This window comes from Battus philenor, unplaced genomic scaffold, assembly GCF_028537555.1.
Source record: "Battus philenor isolate CCGP_79_NKW_IND1 unplaced genomic scaffold, ilBatPhil1.0.hap1 SCAF_3, whole genome shotgun sequence".
Taxonomy (NCBI): domain Eukaryota; kingdom Metazoa; phylum Arthropoda; class Insecta; order Lepidoptera; family Papilionidae; genus Battus; species Battus philenor.
Window position 1 is genome coordinate 5,771,381 of NW_027181693.1, and position 18,554 is coordinate 5,789,934.

An 18,554-nucleotide genomic window follows, 5' to 3' on the forward strand; every position below is an offset into this window, starting at 1 on the left:
AAGGTTTACAAATTGATAAAAAAAATTATTAGACTACCGTTCTTTTTCGCACCTGCCTGTACACCGTCTCTCGAAAATCGGCGCGAACATTCCGAATCAGGCAATATTTCAAGCAGTAAATCACACGCGTTTCTCTGTAAGATTTATACTCATACTTTCAAAAGATAGTCATTATTGTTACTGCCCGTAACGTGTACCCGGCTATAAACGTCCATGTTGCGGAGTAAATGCCGCGGTATCGAATCGAATGGCTATTTTATAATACAGGCACTATGTTTACTGCGGACGTTTGAGAATCCATTACGGCTAGAAAGCCTTAAGATTGAATTGCGGGACGTTCGCGTAGGCGCACAAACCGATTCACGAAAGACCACTGCAAGCATTGATAAATTAAATTGTTTTTATCCATTTCACTCACCAAGCTTGTTTACATTTACTTCGCTTTCTTACTACAATTTAGTGTAAATAAGTTTGCTAGTTTATGAGCGCAATCGTCAACGTTAAAAAATGATAATTGAGTTAACGTAATTTCTACAATCATTATAAATGTAAAGTGTAGTGACCGCTTTGTACCTTCCAACATAATAAATTCAAATTATCATCCTAGTCTACACAGATTTTTTTTTATAAAAATAGTTTAAGTGCCAAATATATAGAGTAAATATATATATATATATATATATATATAGAGGGAGAGAGAAAGAGACAGAAATCGCTACTTTCCTTGTCCCAAGGTCAGTATGAAATTAAATCTATTGGAGCATTCCTGATTACTGCTGGCGATGGTAAGTAAAAGAAGCCATGTAAATTATAAACAATGTCACGCGAATTATTGATTCGCCATTGTCTTTAGCTGGACACTAGTGTAGTGTCTAGACACATGATGGTTAGTTTCTGGTTTTACTTTAAATAATTTTTATAACGTTAGGTTAGCATCAAATTTTAAAAATTAAATTTAAGTAAAAAAAAGCCAGCACAAAGACAACAACTGTGATAATTTTTTTAACAAAAAAAAACATTTAATGTCACATTACGTATATCGCATGATATTCGAAAGGAATCATTACTGAAAGGAAATGTTATCAATGTCAATCTGCATGACTTTTCGTGCCGGCGAAACGGTAAATGCATTTTGAAAGTATCTTTAATTGCTGTAAATACGACTTCATTAAATTTGTTGTAAGCAGGTTGACGTATTAATGTATAAGATAATCTGAAGAAACGAAAATATTATTAATTTGGCATTCGGATTCAATGGACAATACAAATATGTTTGCGTATAGGTGTATGAATGTAGTACATTTTTATAGCAATATATCTATTACAAATTATACTCAAGCCAATTTTATTATTAATTAATTAAGTTGGTAAGACAGTTCAGTCACAATTCGTACAATTTTAAAGAAAAATTACGTATTCAGCTTGTACATCATTTTAATTAATTTGTGTACTTCTACACTGATTGACAAAGAGTTTTTACGAAATTCATGAGAAAATAGTGCAGTACCATTTTTTTGATTGCATTTTTCTCTATCGTAGTTTTGGAACTTTAATGTCATGACTTTTTGAAAAAAAAAAGGCAAAAAGTGATGTTTTGCGCCTTGTTCGTATGGCTTTTCTGTAATGTTTTATTGTGTAGTTTTTCTGCATTTCAACATTCCTTATAACTAATACACATTTAATGCATTTATAAATAAGTGTCAACCTATGAATTGTTTCGTAATCGATGAAGTTCAAGTATCAAATGAAAGTTGATATCGCCGCCGACTTCGTTCTGGAAACCGTTTTGTTTCCTTTTAATTGTTTATATTTACGTAAGCGTTCGGGTAATGTTGACGGTTTATAAACTGACCTTGAATATTGCTCATTTGGCAATTATAATCGGCAAATAATGATACGAGTATTGCAATTGTTAAGCTGCCAACGTTAAAGAATATTTCAATATTATTTTCAATTGGAATAAAGGTGGAGCTAGTTAAATTATAATATTAATTACATATATTTTATGATTGATAGTATATATCAATCCTTTTGGGTATTAAATAACAATGAAAACAAAATATAAGTACTGTAGTTTATCAGAGAAAACATGCAACCAAGAATTCCAACCGGTACCTCGCCATCCGCCCTCCGCCATCAGCTATGTCGAACCGGTATAATGCCTTAGCCATATTGGGCTACACGACAGTCTATCTATGCTACTTTATTAAACATGCCTAAATCTAAATACATTAAAATTTTTACGGGTAAATATTTTCAATAAACAGGTACATAATTACAATGACAGTTACCAAAATCCCTATATATATATATATATATATATATATATATATATATATATATATATATATATAATGTAGCATTCTGATAATAATAAATTATAGATTAGTAAATTAAAAATATTAAATAGAGTATTAAAGAATAATAATTGCCCATTACCTTTTTAAATCAAATTTTTATGGGTAGGATACGTATTGTTCAAATAATTTTAGTTTCCAAGAATTGTTTTTTTTAAACCTAACGCATGTTGTGATTACGTGTTGTTCAATTGCAATTACTACTGTTGAAATTGTAAAATAATAAAAAATTAAAGAGCGAATAGTTTATTTGTACATAGTCGTGATAAATGTTACAACGAAATCAATAAAACAATCGACAATATTGTTCGCTGGTATCATGTATTATCTAAAATGAAAGTGGCGTCACCGTGTCACCAGTGTTTCACAGTTTTAATATTATATTGTAATATTGTTCCACTGGTAATCGAACGCATAGATAAATTTATCTTTAACAGAATAATGTGTTACACGATAAAAAACGTTCATATAAAACTCGCACATATGTATCACAAAAACACACGTCTGTCTCAAATTTATTTAAAATATATATAACGAATACATCTACGAACCGTTGATACCAAAATTCTGTATAAGCACTTCACACTTCATTTAAAACCAAGCAATAATATTTATATATATGGTTCTCTAATACAATGGAGGAGCGATCCAACTGTCTTCGTATAATGGCCTATGACCTATTTACAAGAAATCGTGGACACACCTTTAATGTCCTGTTTACATATATAACAAACGCACATTAAATTCGATTATGTTTTACATATGTCAAGTCTTCGTATTATCAATATACTACGTTCATTTTTTAAATACTAAATACCACGTTAGACTTTGTACTATTGCAGTTCAATAAAAAAGGTAATTATTTAGAACGCTTACTGATTTAATGTAGCATTATTAACAACAATTATTCACAAAAATAAGTTTTAATAAAACGTGATTATATTTTCACCGTTATGCTTAAAGATACACAATATTTATTGTTTTTTTTACATCCTAACCTACCTTTTTAGCTTTGATTCATATCAAATATTTGCAAGGAAAAGAAAACCTTTTACTATTTTCCTGACAATATTGCTATTTTTTCTCTGCATAAGTACCTGAGGCTGTGTCGTTCCGAGTTTAGCGTTTAACAAAACATTTAAGGATTAAATTAAATTTATATGGATTATTAATTTAATATTTTTAAGTGAAAGAATTTAATTACTTATTTTAACCATTTTAAATTTACTATTATTTGAAATAATTTTTTTTCACGTCAACTTTAAATTAAAATTTTTTTCATTAGGTTAATTAAGTTAATATGACACACAATTCAAAATGTCTAAAAATAAAAGAAGTTATGAAATGAGAGGGGAATTTCATTTATTTTGAGTGTTGAAATAAATGAACTGACATGAGAACACATAGTCCGGTTGACACAACCGCTGCCTCTTCAATTAAAAAGAGAAACAACTGTTCATAAAGTTTATGCTATTTTTAATAATACAACAACGTTGCATTTTCACTCTTAAATCATTAGTAGGCACGGTATAAACACAAACACAACATACGTAACATGTACGTCAAGAACCTACACATACCGTTCTCTGGTCCTAGCTCATCTCGCAAGAAGTATATTCTATGTATTAGGGGGACCGGAAAGTAATGTCGCTTTCTAAAGTAAAATTCACATGACTACAATTTTAACAAGTCTTTATTACTACTTACTAACCAACAATATATTCACTTTCGTTATCAACAACCTTTTATCATCTAGTATACAAAATCTTCGAAGTACGAGCTACCAAATGACAATAAAATATCGACATGCGTAGAAGCGACATTACTTTCCGGTCCCCCAAATATATACATCCCTTTACTTTCTTTTAGTATATGGTAGTTGTTGGCACAACCATGTTCTTATTGTTGCGGATAGTCCTCTGAGAGAGAGAGAGAGAGAAAACCATCCACGTTGTGCCCCACTACGAACGTCTAATGTGAACATCAAAATACATCTCAAACATCTTCCAAACATTCAGTCTGAAAATATGCGATTTTCCTGTATCATTTGGGAACAATGGTTCGGTTAAACAATGGTAATACGAATGAGCTTCTATGAGGGAGAAAGCTTACTGCTAATTATCATAAACCACAATACTTAACCACTTGCCTATTACTGCTTGACTCGTTTTACCGCTGCTTTCTTATGGACTTGCATTTTATTTTACACGCTTATTTCTTAATATAACACAATAATAACCGTGACTAAACTTATTTGTTAGTAATTTATCCCCCCACACACAATATTTAAAAATTGTCAGACACTACGAAATAATTACTTACACTTATTTACGAAATAATTACTTAAACTTAATACGAAAACGAAATATTAATTGAAAATAATATTAGTAAATCTGTAGTAAAATAAACATATGTTAAACACACTTTACCAATACTGCAGATTTATAAAAGTCGACTGACTGAAAGACAGGTTCGTATAAAATAAGTCCCTGTACAATACTATGCTATTTCTTACGCTCTTAACAAGATAATGATAAACAAACGTTTCTAATCCTAGTCCATTACCGTTCAATAGTCAATAAATAGGCAGCCTAGTAGTTACTTAAGATTGTTAAATCTGAGCATTGTTATATTGATACACAAACACGCGTAATACGTATTTTGTAGGAACAGTGGCTTGCGTACTCAATGCAATTTTAATAGCGACTAACTAAAAACTTTTTTATATTATTTTATTCATTAAGGATTGCCAACAAAATTAACAATATTACATACAAACCCAAATCAATTAAAAAATACAGGACTAAAATCAATATCAGTGATAGACACCCACAACATACGCTCGGTTGGCAAAAACATTTTTTTTAAATAAAAATCACGTCAACATTACATATATTTACCCACATATCTTAATCTTATAGGAGCAGTAACCTAATTGTAGAGAACTTAGGCTTTCGATTATAGGTCGCGGGTTCGATTCTCGGGATAATCCCATATAATTCACATTTTATGCACTAAATATATAGAATTGCCGCTACTCACAAACAGTTTTCAGTGACAGTCACAAATAGTTCAACAGCGTCCTCTGCATACCATAATACCACACTACTATCGCCAGCCCGCGGCGATTATATAGCTACCTTTAGATATCTTGATATGACTATGTGACAACGACGACCTTAATGAAAAAAGTTAGTAAATTTAGTAAGCAATATTAATAACTATTTTAATGTCGATGAACGATATTAGAATTTTTTACAAATTATTACACCAGTGTACATAGTACCACGCTCGTCTAAAATATATTCATTACAGAGTTCGATGTTAATTTATTTTTGCATTAACTCTTTACTGCCGTGTTGTTATCGATGCTCTAAACCGTATCTACATATTAAAGTCAGCAAAAAAAACACTAACATGAGGAAATTTGAGACATACGCTTGTGACAAGGTCACGGAGTTTAAAATTTGTGTCGATAATTGAATAAACAGACATGAATATTAAGTGTTATACGTCATTCATTTGTACTTTATAAAGAATTATCTATATTCGTAATATTAAAGATTTTTTCTTTTACTTCAACACTTAATCACCACGAACTAAAATAAAAGGTTGTCTTTTTTTCTTTTAATATAAAAAAATGATTTTATTTGACACGGCATAAGTAAAATTCTGACATGGAATAGATTTCACCTGAAAGTAATTAATATGCTTCTTAACAAAATATGTTGCTACTACCAGAGTTGGGAAACACGCATTTCGCTCGTTTTGTTAAAGCGAAATGATACTTCCTATCAAACCAATAACTTCTTTAATAATGTCGCTCTTAAAATGGATCACAGAAATACAAGAGCACTACTGTTTTGTTCCAAACATTAACGCTGCGAATCAACCAAGATTACCCCTTGACCTTGGAACGCAGCACCACGGAATAGAGATATAAACAGACAATAAGTGTTGTAAATTGAAACAACGTTCGAACTAAAAACCTACGTAACATGAATTCTTAACAGACAACACATAAAAAGGTATCATTTAATACGATTTTGATAAAAGCTGTTTAAATCTGTATCAGATCCGAGCTACGCAAATCCTATTAGGGGGCAAGTATCGGCACAACACCCGCGTCACCGTTCGTGGCCAGGCTGGGTAATAACCTGGCAACGCGAGCCAATGTTATCGTAACACGTAACCGGTTACGTCGTTTTAACTACTTTAATATGCATTTAAATATGTAAATTATGGCGAATTTGTAGTATAGTAGATACCGCAATCGCAAATTAAGTCGGGACGTTATGAAAAAGAACGTTTTAAAAGTTTTTTCCTCGAAATTCAGATTAATTTTTTACCTAAAACAATTTAAATGAATTTTTTTAATTAATCGCTGTATTTAAATTCGTTACATATTTGTTAAATTGTATTCGTATGATTTCATTTAAAGTAATACTCTTTATAATATAAATTACGAATAAATATATTAAAACTGTGAAGGCATATTACTTTTATGATTAGCGGTAAAACTTACAGCGTGGAGAAAGCTGAAACGTTACAGCGACTTGCAAACGCTCACTGTTATACAGTACCACAAGGTGTAAACGAATCTGATTAAAAACACCCGGGTTAAAAGGGTGAGAGTCGCGTGCATAGTTCGCGAATCGGTTACACACGCAACTCATAACTAATAAAACGAATCAGATTAGACAGACAAATGGATAAATGATATTTAATATTTCGTTACTGCAATGGACCCAGTTGAAAATTGCATTACGAGTCCACGTTATTCATCGAGGAAAGACCCAATGGCATACTTTTTACACGCGCGAGTGTGATACAGTTCGACGAACTAATTATTTTGCTCTTTGTACTTTCACTGTAATTAAAAAGGCAGTTTTTTTAATCTTACGATATTTTAAATAGTTAATTAAAAAATATACGCACAAAAATATTTACGCGACGTTACTTCAAGTCTTCAAGTTACTTTTATGTTCGAAATATAATTTTAAAAAACCATAATTCATTAAGTTGAACATTTGAACGGTTGCATATTTTAATGGACTATTAGATAAGATAAGATAAGATATAATGTATACGACAGAAGATTCAAGGAGGAGGTGGTTCTTGTGCGAATATTAGTAATAATTACATACAATATGGATTACGTTCGGATAATATATTTGACAAGTGTATGTTGGAATACGTATATCAAAAATATTTATAAGAATTGTAACACAAATAAAAGTAACGTTAAGGGAAAAAATTTAGCAAATAATACGCAAAATAATTTTACTACGAGTAGATGACATTAAGATGACATTATTTTTACAAATAAGCTAAGGTATGTCTGCTAAATATTATTAAATATTTTATATTGTAGAAAGTTTTCTAAATCCATATAAACTAAATACTATCACAGAATTCTATTCTATATTTTAACAAACGTTTTAACACAAATGTCAAAGTCATTAAAAGGTAAATTTGGAATATTTTAAACATAACAGCGGTTAATCGCATATTCCAAGAAACGTTGCAAAATTTATAATTAATATTCTATCTATAATTAACTATTTGCTGAATAACTCCACTATGTTAATTACGTTTAATTATATATTTATTAAAGTTATTAAATATAAATATAAGATATGATTAGTAAGTTTCTTCTTTGTTACTTTAAAATTAAATATCTAAAGCATCTTATCGAACTTTGCAAACATCTCCATGTTGTTCTAAGAACATAAATAATGTATGTGTATGTTGAACATGTTTGTTTGTTAATATTTAATGTCACCTTGTAACCACAGATAGTTTAAAGGACGAAAGTGATTATGTATGTTTGGTTGATTAATTTAACAAAATGGCTTGCCGGCATAGAATATTAACTATAATAGTGTGCGGACCTCGTGGTGCCTGATGTGGTGGGAGGTGGTGGGAGACCTTGAAGGATGCAGACAGCTTTAGATAATGTCATAAAGATTAAAACTACTTCATCTCTCGTAATTAACAGAGGACTTAATGCTATATTTTATAATCTTGAATAACATAATAAATTAAAAATGAAGCTGCGTTAATATTACCAGCATTCCTTTAGATTTCATAACATACTTTAATTTTTATTAAATTTTAAAGACTATTTTATAACGGTTAACAACTTATATATAACATAATAGGTGCGTTATTGTTTATATACGTTTTCTAAAAAAAATATGTATAGAGTCATATAAAAAATAACTTTTTGGAAAAAAAATGTTCATATACCATAAAAGCAAGAAGTAATTTGATCTTAAGTACTATAAAAGTAAGTTTTCTATAACGTTACGAATTGTATATAAAAAGATATTTCAATACTAAATATAGGATCACTATGATTTATCGACTATCACAAAACTATAGCGGCGTGGTATTGAACTGTCGTATTTACATTTATTGAATAAATTCCAGATATATATCGAATGGAAGTGGTCGACCACAACATAACAATACACCGTCTTAATTTTATTCCTTTTGAGTACTCGTATTGCGCTATTTTGTTCGCTTTACTTCGTTCAATATGACTAGCTATCTTGTTATTTAACCCCAGTATCACATGGTTCTGTTATCGCTACTTATTTCAATTAAATTTTAGTCTTTAAATGTTATGCATTATTTATTTTTCGTGAAGGTGTTTTATAACGACTGTAACGTGCAGAGTACACATGTAAAGTCAAAGCAAACTTGTAATAATCCTTATTGTGAACGCAAACCACAATCGGTACATTTTATCATTAATAAAATATGCATCACAATTTTGTTATGAAAGCGTTGTTATTTAAACAGCTCATTGAAATAAAAGTAATATTATATAGCGTTAATAGCGCACAATGAGAATCCCCGACATTTTTGTCAAAATAATGTCAACACTGAAAAGGTATGTTTCATGAAATGTTCTATGTTTTAATATCTTTAATATAAACAATTAAACAGCCATAAACCATGAAAATAGAAAAAAAACGAGGACAGCAGCAATAACTAAATGAAAAAAAAAAAAACAAAAATTCTTAACGGATGAAGTCTAATTTTCAATAATTGCAATTCTAAAATTCTTTATTCAACATATATGATGATGGACTACATCTCTTATTGACATCTACCACCAGTGTGGATGACAATTGCCGCAAACCAGAATAAAACAGACTGATGTAACTATAAGGGGCCAATATTTTTTAAAGGAATATAAAATTACACATTTAATTAACATTGAATTAACCTCGATGCGATTACATCATATCCAAGGTGTGTTATCTTCTATGAAGTTATTTACAGTGTAGTTACCCTCAACACAGAAACGTTCTTTGACATGTTTTTCTGAATATAGCAACAAGAGCATTCTTATCTGGGATTTTATTGTAAATTATAATACGGACATCCCCAGTTGCGAAGGTCCCGTTTCTTTGAATTCCCGCCAGAAAAACAGCTGCTACTTTACGGCGGTATTTTAAAAAAGATTCGCTCTCTCAAATATGAGGTAGGCAACAGCGTCTTAGATGGTTACTACATTTCTGCCACGTTTGTATGAATATAATTGATAATTTGTCAACATTTCCTAAATTAAAAGATTATTACAACAGTTTCTTTCAGAACATTTACACATCACCTATGTCTTGTTTCTCTTGAGTTATTAGGAAGACCAATTTCAAACTACTTGACCAAACTGGATTTACCTCGAAACACTTGGACTCCACTTTACCTATCTCTATGACCATTTAAAAAAAAGTATTGTTCTTTAAAATCATGTACAGCGGGCAAGTCGTAACTTTACTAATTTTCGTATTTGCCCATTACCAAAATATGAATGTTTTAATTATTTATTAAAACAAATTAATTTTATTAGATATTTTATTATGCAAATGTCAAAACAACCAGTTTGTATTTAAAGTTTAGCAGATTTGTGGTGCAAAACGCTAATAGCGCTTAACCTAGACCTTATAGTAACGTAGATCGAAGGCTACTCGGGGAACCTCGGCTCGATCTGTAACATTGAATATTTTACGGCCGCTGCTCCATGGTGTGCCAAGGCATTATAGTTCCAGAGAAGGAATCTTGGTTTAAACTATCATTTCGAGCATCGAGCATTTGAAATCGAGGGTGCCCATTGAAGGGCGAACCTCGGAAAGATAGCTTACTAACATCGAGTTATTTTCTACGGCTACAATCTTTCTAAAACGAGTTACCATTTTCCGGCTGACATCGGCACCAAAATTGCACGTATCTAGACAGCCACCAGCAAAAGATCCTTACCACCCAGGTGACATTGTTTTGAAGTAAAAAAAAAATGATTAGAAACGTAGTTTTCCGCAGCCGGTGGTCACAGATTTAATGGCAAACCTCGGTTCACTAATCGCGTCTCTATTACCGTAATAGCGCTTCAGATCGTGACGCGCTGTCCATCTAGAAAGGAACAAACCTGGGCTTGCTAAATAAGTTTTTTTTATTTAAGAAAATTTTCACCATTTTTTGTACCAGATAGGATGAGGAATATGGATCAATGGTCGGGAACAGAAGCACGACGTTCACATTATATCATGTGACATTTAGCCAGCTCTTCATTACATTGCTATCTAAGATTTTAAAATACAAAATCCAATACATCACCGCGTTTATAAGTCACTTTAAAGCCTAAAATTTTTGCCTTTTTGTAATGCCTAGTAAATTGTAAGTATAAATAAGAGCATTCTGAATCTTAAATTCTATGTAGTAAGTGATAATTTACATTAAAAGGTACTTTTAAAAATTAGTAAAGTAAATGTTAAGCAAAAGTCATAGTATAACATCTACTAATGTTCCTAATGTGATAAAAATTCTCGACTAAATTTACAATGATAACACTATGAACAAGTAAAAATAAATTTAAATACTAAACTGATATGTGAACGAACATTACGAAAAAATTACCATAGCTAATTAAAACTGACTACCGATGTCAGTAATAACTAATTAAGCAACTTAAAATGACGATTAAAAACCTTGGTAAACACTAGAAGAAAATCTATGAAGAGGAAAACAATTTATACTAATTTGTCCTTCAGTCAATGTCACAAAAGTGCGGGTCTTTACTTTTGACAAAGTAGAATAAGATAATTAAAAAAGAAGGTAGCTTAAAGGTCATAAAACCCACTACCAGATCAGTGCATTCCACGCTAGTCTTAAAGTATTTTGTTTATAGTAATACCTGTATAATGTTTCAATCGCTTTTTACAGCTAATTTATGATTAAAATTGATAATTCTCAAAAATTTGCATTATATTGCCTCTTGCCTTTATATGAAATATTTTTAATTATTTTAGAGATAACGTATGATATTTTATTGAACAAATCGTCTATAAAACATTAAATACGGCTTGAAATTAAGATCTTATCAATTATCTCGTGACCTTTGAAATCAAACTGCCTTCAATTTAGTATAACAAATTTAAAAATCACACCGTAATGTTATCAACGTTCTAAATTATAAACTAATCGTCAAATACATGCTTTGGTCAATGGCATGTTAAAATAATATTAACGATATCTTTAGAAAGAGTAAACGCTACAATTTAAACGGTATTTTTTTTTTAAAAACTTTATTTATTAGACATTTTTCTATTTCTGTAAAATAATAATCTTTGCAATTACATTAGAGGCAAAATAATTATTGAATTCCATATAACTATAGTAGTAAAGCTTACCTTGGATTATTGTGCAATAAAAAAACTATTTCGTTGCTGCTTCGTTTCGATGTTCGAATAAAATAATTAAAGAGTCCCGTATTTCGGAGCCGAACACTTATGTTCTTCACTGACGCACTGTCACTCAATCCATGCACGGTCGGCTTTTGATTTATTTGTGTTGAAGTTACCGCGCCACGTTTGTGACTGTGAGGACACAGCGGCGTAGTCTCGAGTCGACGGTTCGATGTGGACTGACGGTCTCGTGGTGGACAGAGAACCGAAGCCGATCGCGCCTCCCCTGGCCGGCTCCGTCGCCGCTGCAACCGAAGCTGAATGCTCGTTCTAATAGAGCCGACCGTGTCTGTGTACAGACTCGGATGCAATCGTCTTTCCCGATAACCATTTATTCGTTTCAAATTGAAAGACTTAACTAACATTGTTTTAATTTTTATCCACTAATGTCTCTAAGATATTAATCACTAGCAAATTTAAACATGCACCATCAAAGAACTAAATATTAAGTAGTTTTACAATATTTCTCCTATAGATGTTTAAATTTTACCGTTTATATAAATAACATCAAATTTATTATTACGGTATTCATACAGTATGATTTAATTAAACGTAATGTTTCATTTGGGTTCGTTATTCGCGAAACAGATGAAAGTAGCTTTATCTCTATTTAAAGTAGGGTAACCGCGTTCTTCGTCTTAAACCAGTTCCCGCCCCTGAACACTGTGGTATATCGTGACCCCAAAACGTAATGTAGAAACATTTAGCGTTCTGTGCCTCTAACGAAAATACCGGTCGCGACGCACCGCGAGTCGTACGACAATCACACCACCGCGCACAGATTTTATTATTACTCTCCTTTTCCCTGAGCGAAGTTACGTGACCATCGCTTCTTTGAAATACGATAAGATCGGAATTCCTTTACGTCGATTACTAGGGTATGAACATAATTTTATGAAGACAGTCTTACGATGTGGCTAAATTGGCCTTCAAATTATGCTGAATATATGCAACCCAAATAATTCGCTAATTTCTTGCTAAAGAAATTAATAGAAGCTTAAATTTCTTTTTTATTACTTAATAACTTAGTTCGAGTAATGGATTTTACTTATAATTTTTTTTATGTGTTCTTTATTTGTGGTACATTATATTATAAAATGAAACTAATAAAACGTAATAAGGGAAGGGGATTCCCCCTTACTAATTATCCCATCAAATATAAAACTCAGCTGCCTATCATACTTCCTGATTCAGAATATGACCCTGACAAGCGATCTGTCGTAGATAATCTAGTCGTGGATTATAGTAGTCAGTTGTAATAGCCGTGGAACCTTTCAATCATCTACCTATTTATTAATATTTATAATCTATTTCTAGAACTTTCCGAGAATATCGTTATTTTTTTTTGTTATAATGTAAGTAACATTTCTATAGCCAATAACAAGAAAATAAGAAACGGAAATAACCGGATACCATTTGATCTATATGTTTTAATATCGTGCGCTTCGAATCGGTACACAGTAATCTTAGTAGATTATTGGATAGCCACAAGAATATGTATCATTTCGTACAGACCTGCTAGAAAAATCAATTTTTAAAAATTTATGCAGTTATATTTTTATTTATAAAATCTTAGTCACCATTATCACTTCACTCGTAGGACGTCAACTACAGGATATAGGCCTCCCCTACAAATTTTAGAGTCTTCCGAAGACCATCTATCAAAGCCGTCTTCTGTCCGCCATGTTGGTAGACGTCTTACGCCGCGTTTGCTCTTCCGTTGTCTCGACGACTTTGTTAAGGTCTTTGGAAGACGCTGGGTGCTAACCACTTCCAGCCGGTCCTACTGGAAATTAATAGGAGAGTCCTAGGTCCAGCAGTGAACGTCTTACGGAATAAATTATAATGACGATAATTCTCATTTGATGATTCTCGAAAGAACCGAACACCGGTTCGATCGGTCGCTGTTTTTGGATAATCGATACTGGCGGTATAAACTCGAGCAGCGTTGTCAAAGTAGAGAAACCGCCCTAGCCGTCAAGGACTAATATCAAGAAGAGATTTGTTGACCAGGATGCAGTGAATCAAGCGAAACATCTTATGTAATTGATGGAACAACTGTAACAAGGATAATAATAACTGAATTTTTTGTAGACTCTTTTCAGATCTGTGCTCGTTTGGAAATCTCAAGTTGAACCATAACATTATATGTGATATCAATTCGATTATAGTTTATATCCAATTTAGCTCTTCTAGCATTATTATACGGGCCTAAATTTTAAACTTAATGCCGAAGGCATTTTCTACCAGTTAACCGTTAGGCGGTTGCAGAGATAAATCAATAAAGGAAGATGAAACAAGTTAATATCACAAAGGACAAAAATAAAATAGACAAATAAAATCTAATTAAGGGAGAAATATTCACTTAAAAACTCTTTATATAAATATACTAATGGCTACTACTTACCATAATTATATAGATATATCATATTAATGTCGCTTTTTTAAGTTAAATTCACACGACTACATTTCTGACAATTTTTTATTTCTATTCAACAATATAATAGCCTTTGTTATCAACAACCTTTTGCCATACAGTATACAAATTTTCAAAGCCGGTACGGTCAAAATCAATCTGTTTTCCTGTAAAATATGTCGACAGACACGACATTACTTTCCGGTCCCCCTAATATATACGTTTAAATATCTACATATACCATTTATATAGTTACAATAAATATTAAAATCTAATTATCGTGGCATCATCACGTCAGCTTGTCAAGTAATAACTTTCGAACTTTCGCTTTAAGTGCGCAACGATTCCTGATCAGCCTAATATCGAGGTGAGGAGCGCGTTCCAGAGCAGAAGAGGCTGTACTGCGAAGGAGGAGTAAGTAAAGTTGGTACTATGGCTCTATAGCATGGTACATTATTATCACTTTGAAAAAAATAGAGGAAGACTGTAAAAAAGCTGTGCAACGTTCCTCATGACCAATTCCGTTTGACTTCTACGACTAACATGAATTATAATTTAAACACTATTAAACTTTATATTGTAATCACGACTGAGTGGTTCCTTTGAAAGTCGTTTTATTGTTTTAAATTTTAAAATGAATAATTGAATAAACACACAAGGGAAGTCAGAGCGAATATTATCTTAATGTAAACACACTTCCTCCTTAAGGTCAGATAAAACAAAACGCCGTGAATGTTAATAGAGTGATAATTTTTAAAGCCAAAATAGACGAAAAGTATTTAAGAATTAATTGTACATTGTTGTGAAAGTTCGCTGTTAATTTTGTATAGTTAATTAAGTTATTTAATTTAAAAAGTAACTGAAACAAAAAGGAGTATAAATTGAAAAGGGCCACGAAAGGAACAAACAAAATGCTATTCCGTAATTAGCAATTGAAAGAATAATTACTATGTCCAGTCAAATATTTATATTAATTGTTAATTACACCTTCATTTAACATTGTCGACGGATAACAATGATTCTTCACTGTGTTTTGTTACTAATGTGTATATGTTTAAATGACGTAGATGAAACTTTCTAATGAATGTAAATATCGCTAAACACAATGCATAATAATCTCTAGTAACAAGTATGATCACAAAAAATTCTTGAACATTGTGTTACAGACATCCTCAGAACTTAGAAAACTATAATTATGGTGCATTAGTTCGAACGTAACAATGTAAAAGAAGAAAATTATTAAAGTAACGTAAAAAAAAATATATTATTATTAATATAACACATAGATATTACATCATTTTTATGTTCATACGTACATAATTACATACATTATATACAAGCGTTGATATAAATATGAAAATATATGAATAATTCCTATTTCTGCAATTATATGTAACTCTCTGCCTTATAATATGTGTAAAAGATGTTCACTGAAACAAAAATTGTTTATATATAGAAATACCAAATAGAACCTAAGTCATATTTTATTTTAACTAATTTGAATTTTACTTTAAGAATATTTAAGTTGATGATGAGTATATTTGCGAGGATTGCCGTGAAATTATATGAAAGTTTAAGATATTTAAGTATGAATAATGTATTGACATTAAACAGGACAGATATTATTCTTTCGTTATTAGAAATGTTTATATTAGCGTTTTATTAACATTATTAATAAATTTCAACTGGAAGTGTTGACATTTCAGTATTTATATGTTTACTTCAGAGTATCCTAATTTTGTATTTGTACGGTTGTACGTTGTACTCTATAACAGTACATTATATTTTTAAATCGTTTAGCTTTAATTTAAATATATAAGATTATTGAGGTTAAAGATTTGAGTTTCGAAATAATCAGCACAAAATTTTTAATACTAAGTGATAGAAAAGTTATGTCGAGTAAATGATATAAAAGTACCACTTATACTTAAGACAATGATATTCAAAAAAAACTTTTAGAGACTCGATAAAAAAACAGTCAATAAAACTCGAAGTCCTCTCTTTATTTTAAGTGGTTAAGGCCACTCACTTTAAATGATCGCTTTCGCCTTCAAATCTGTCTCGACAGATGAATTTATTGTTTTTGGAGCTTGTTCTCTTGAAGTCAGGTTATCAGCCCCTCTATTTAATCGAATTACTGTTAGCATTTCCTGTTTTTATAGGTTTATTTATTTTAAGGTTTACTTTAGCTGTTTATTCGTGGATTTGTAATAGGCTTTAATTAAAGATAGATTATTCGGACGCTTATTTTTTATCCGTAATACAGATCCATAGACGCCCACTGTAAACCATAGGCCTCTCACGAAGCCATTTCGATCAATCGAGTCATTCGATCGCTTGATCATTTGCTATTAGTTAATGTTTTACCTTATCTAAAAATCAATGGTTTCAGAAGTTAATGTTTCTTTATCACTCCAGACTTTGTACATTCAGAAGTTACTGGCCATGGTATTCCAATAGAGTTTCAGAGTGTTCGTTTTATACAAAGCGATTGGAAATAGGTGTAAATTCTTAAAAAATTTACGCTTTGAGCTTTTACGTTTACTGGGAAATAGAACGAAAGAGTAAACATCGCTTAGTTGTTAAAAAGTTTTAGTACGATGTGAAGAAAAGTGACACTTGTAAATTGATTTACTCTTCATAAATAGATTTAATGAAGAGAATTTTTGAACTATGAAACCGAAGACTTAAAAATAGTTATTCATTGTATAATAGATGAGTACACTATGTCTATATACAACAACGAGTTGTTTCCGTCTAGATTATGTAACACCAAAAGTCTAGTAAACAGAACTATCAGAATAGTTTTATGTGCGCATTATAATTAGCATTTCTTTGATGCACGGATGTGTATTTTCATCAAGGCTTAAATACAAAGAACATTTTTTTATTTACGTTTGCAGTTTTCTTCAATAATATCACGAAACATTGATTAATATTTCATTGAATATAAAATAATTTGCGATCGAAACATTTCTTCTTTTAAATAAAATATACTTTTAAAACTAGCTTTTGTTTTTAAGCCCACACTGTATTTTATACACATCGCTGATCTTAATCATTATTTTTTTTACAATTGTGATTTAAAAAACATACTAAAATAAAGTTAATTGAAACAACATCAATCATTAAATAGAGTATATATATTATATATATTTAAAATTAGGTTTTATGATATAATATTAACACAAATATACAATAAACAATTGTGCAGAAATTTCATGCTGTCTCATTATCAACTCAACCGTAATTTAAAGTTTAAAACCACAAGCCTAATAAATAATGAGAAACAATGAATATGTCAGAGAAGTAGTCTCAGCAGGGATTTTTAAGAGAGATGTCTTTGACGACATAACTCATATCACCTTGAGGTGTACCACAAACTTTTAATAAAAATTATTTTCTGAGAATCTTCTTATTATCAACTAACAGAATAACAAAGTTTTGATTAATCACCAACAAGATTTCTTCTACTGTCAAAAACAGTCACATGTTTACAAAATATATGTGTACTTCCCAATATAGAAACCGTATCTGTGATAAAATGTAATAACCTATATTAAATAAGTATTAAAAATAAAAATACAAAACAGTATAGCATAAAAATAAAACTAAAAGTGAAAAAATGTCATAATTACCTGAACCTGTGATATTTGAGGAACGAGTTGTAGGAAGAGAGGCGATGTATGAAAGGAAATTAGACGAATAAAGAAATTAAAAAGTATGTGAAAAGAATTATTTAAAAAAATTTAAAAGTCCTGTGACACAATCATATAGAGAAATACGAGAGGTCTCCAGTAATGGGAACTATTTAGAAAAATTAATGAAAATACAATAACTTAGTACTTTTAAAGCAATTGTACCATGCGGTTACGCCGACAAACATGCCAGTATTCGTTACCTGAAATGTGAAATTCGTATAACAATAGGTAAAATAAATCAACTTTATAGTGTTACTAACAATATTCCAATAAAAGGCATCCTACTTGACAGCGAGATACATATTGCTTGTAAAAATAACAAAATAAG

General features: G+C 30.9%; 1 protein-coding gene across 1 annotated transcript in view; it reads right to left on the minus strand.

Moving 5' to 3' along the window:
• wdp (windpipe) overlaps window positions 1–12,360 on the minus strand; it is a 38,359-nt gene extending 25,999 nt beyond the window's left edge. Inside the window, exon 1 of the mRNA XM_068770847.1 lies at window positions 12,056–12,360. The gene's annotated coding sequence lies outside the window, so the exon portion shown is untranslated. The remainder of the gene's footprint in view (window positions 1–12,055) is intronic.
• Between the last annotated feature and the right edge of the window lie 6,194 nt (window positions 12,361–18,554).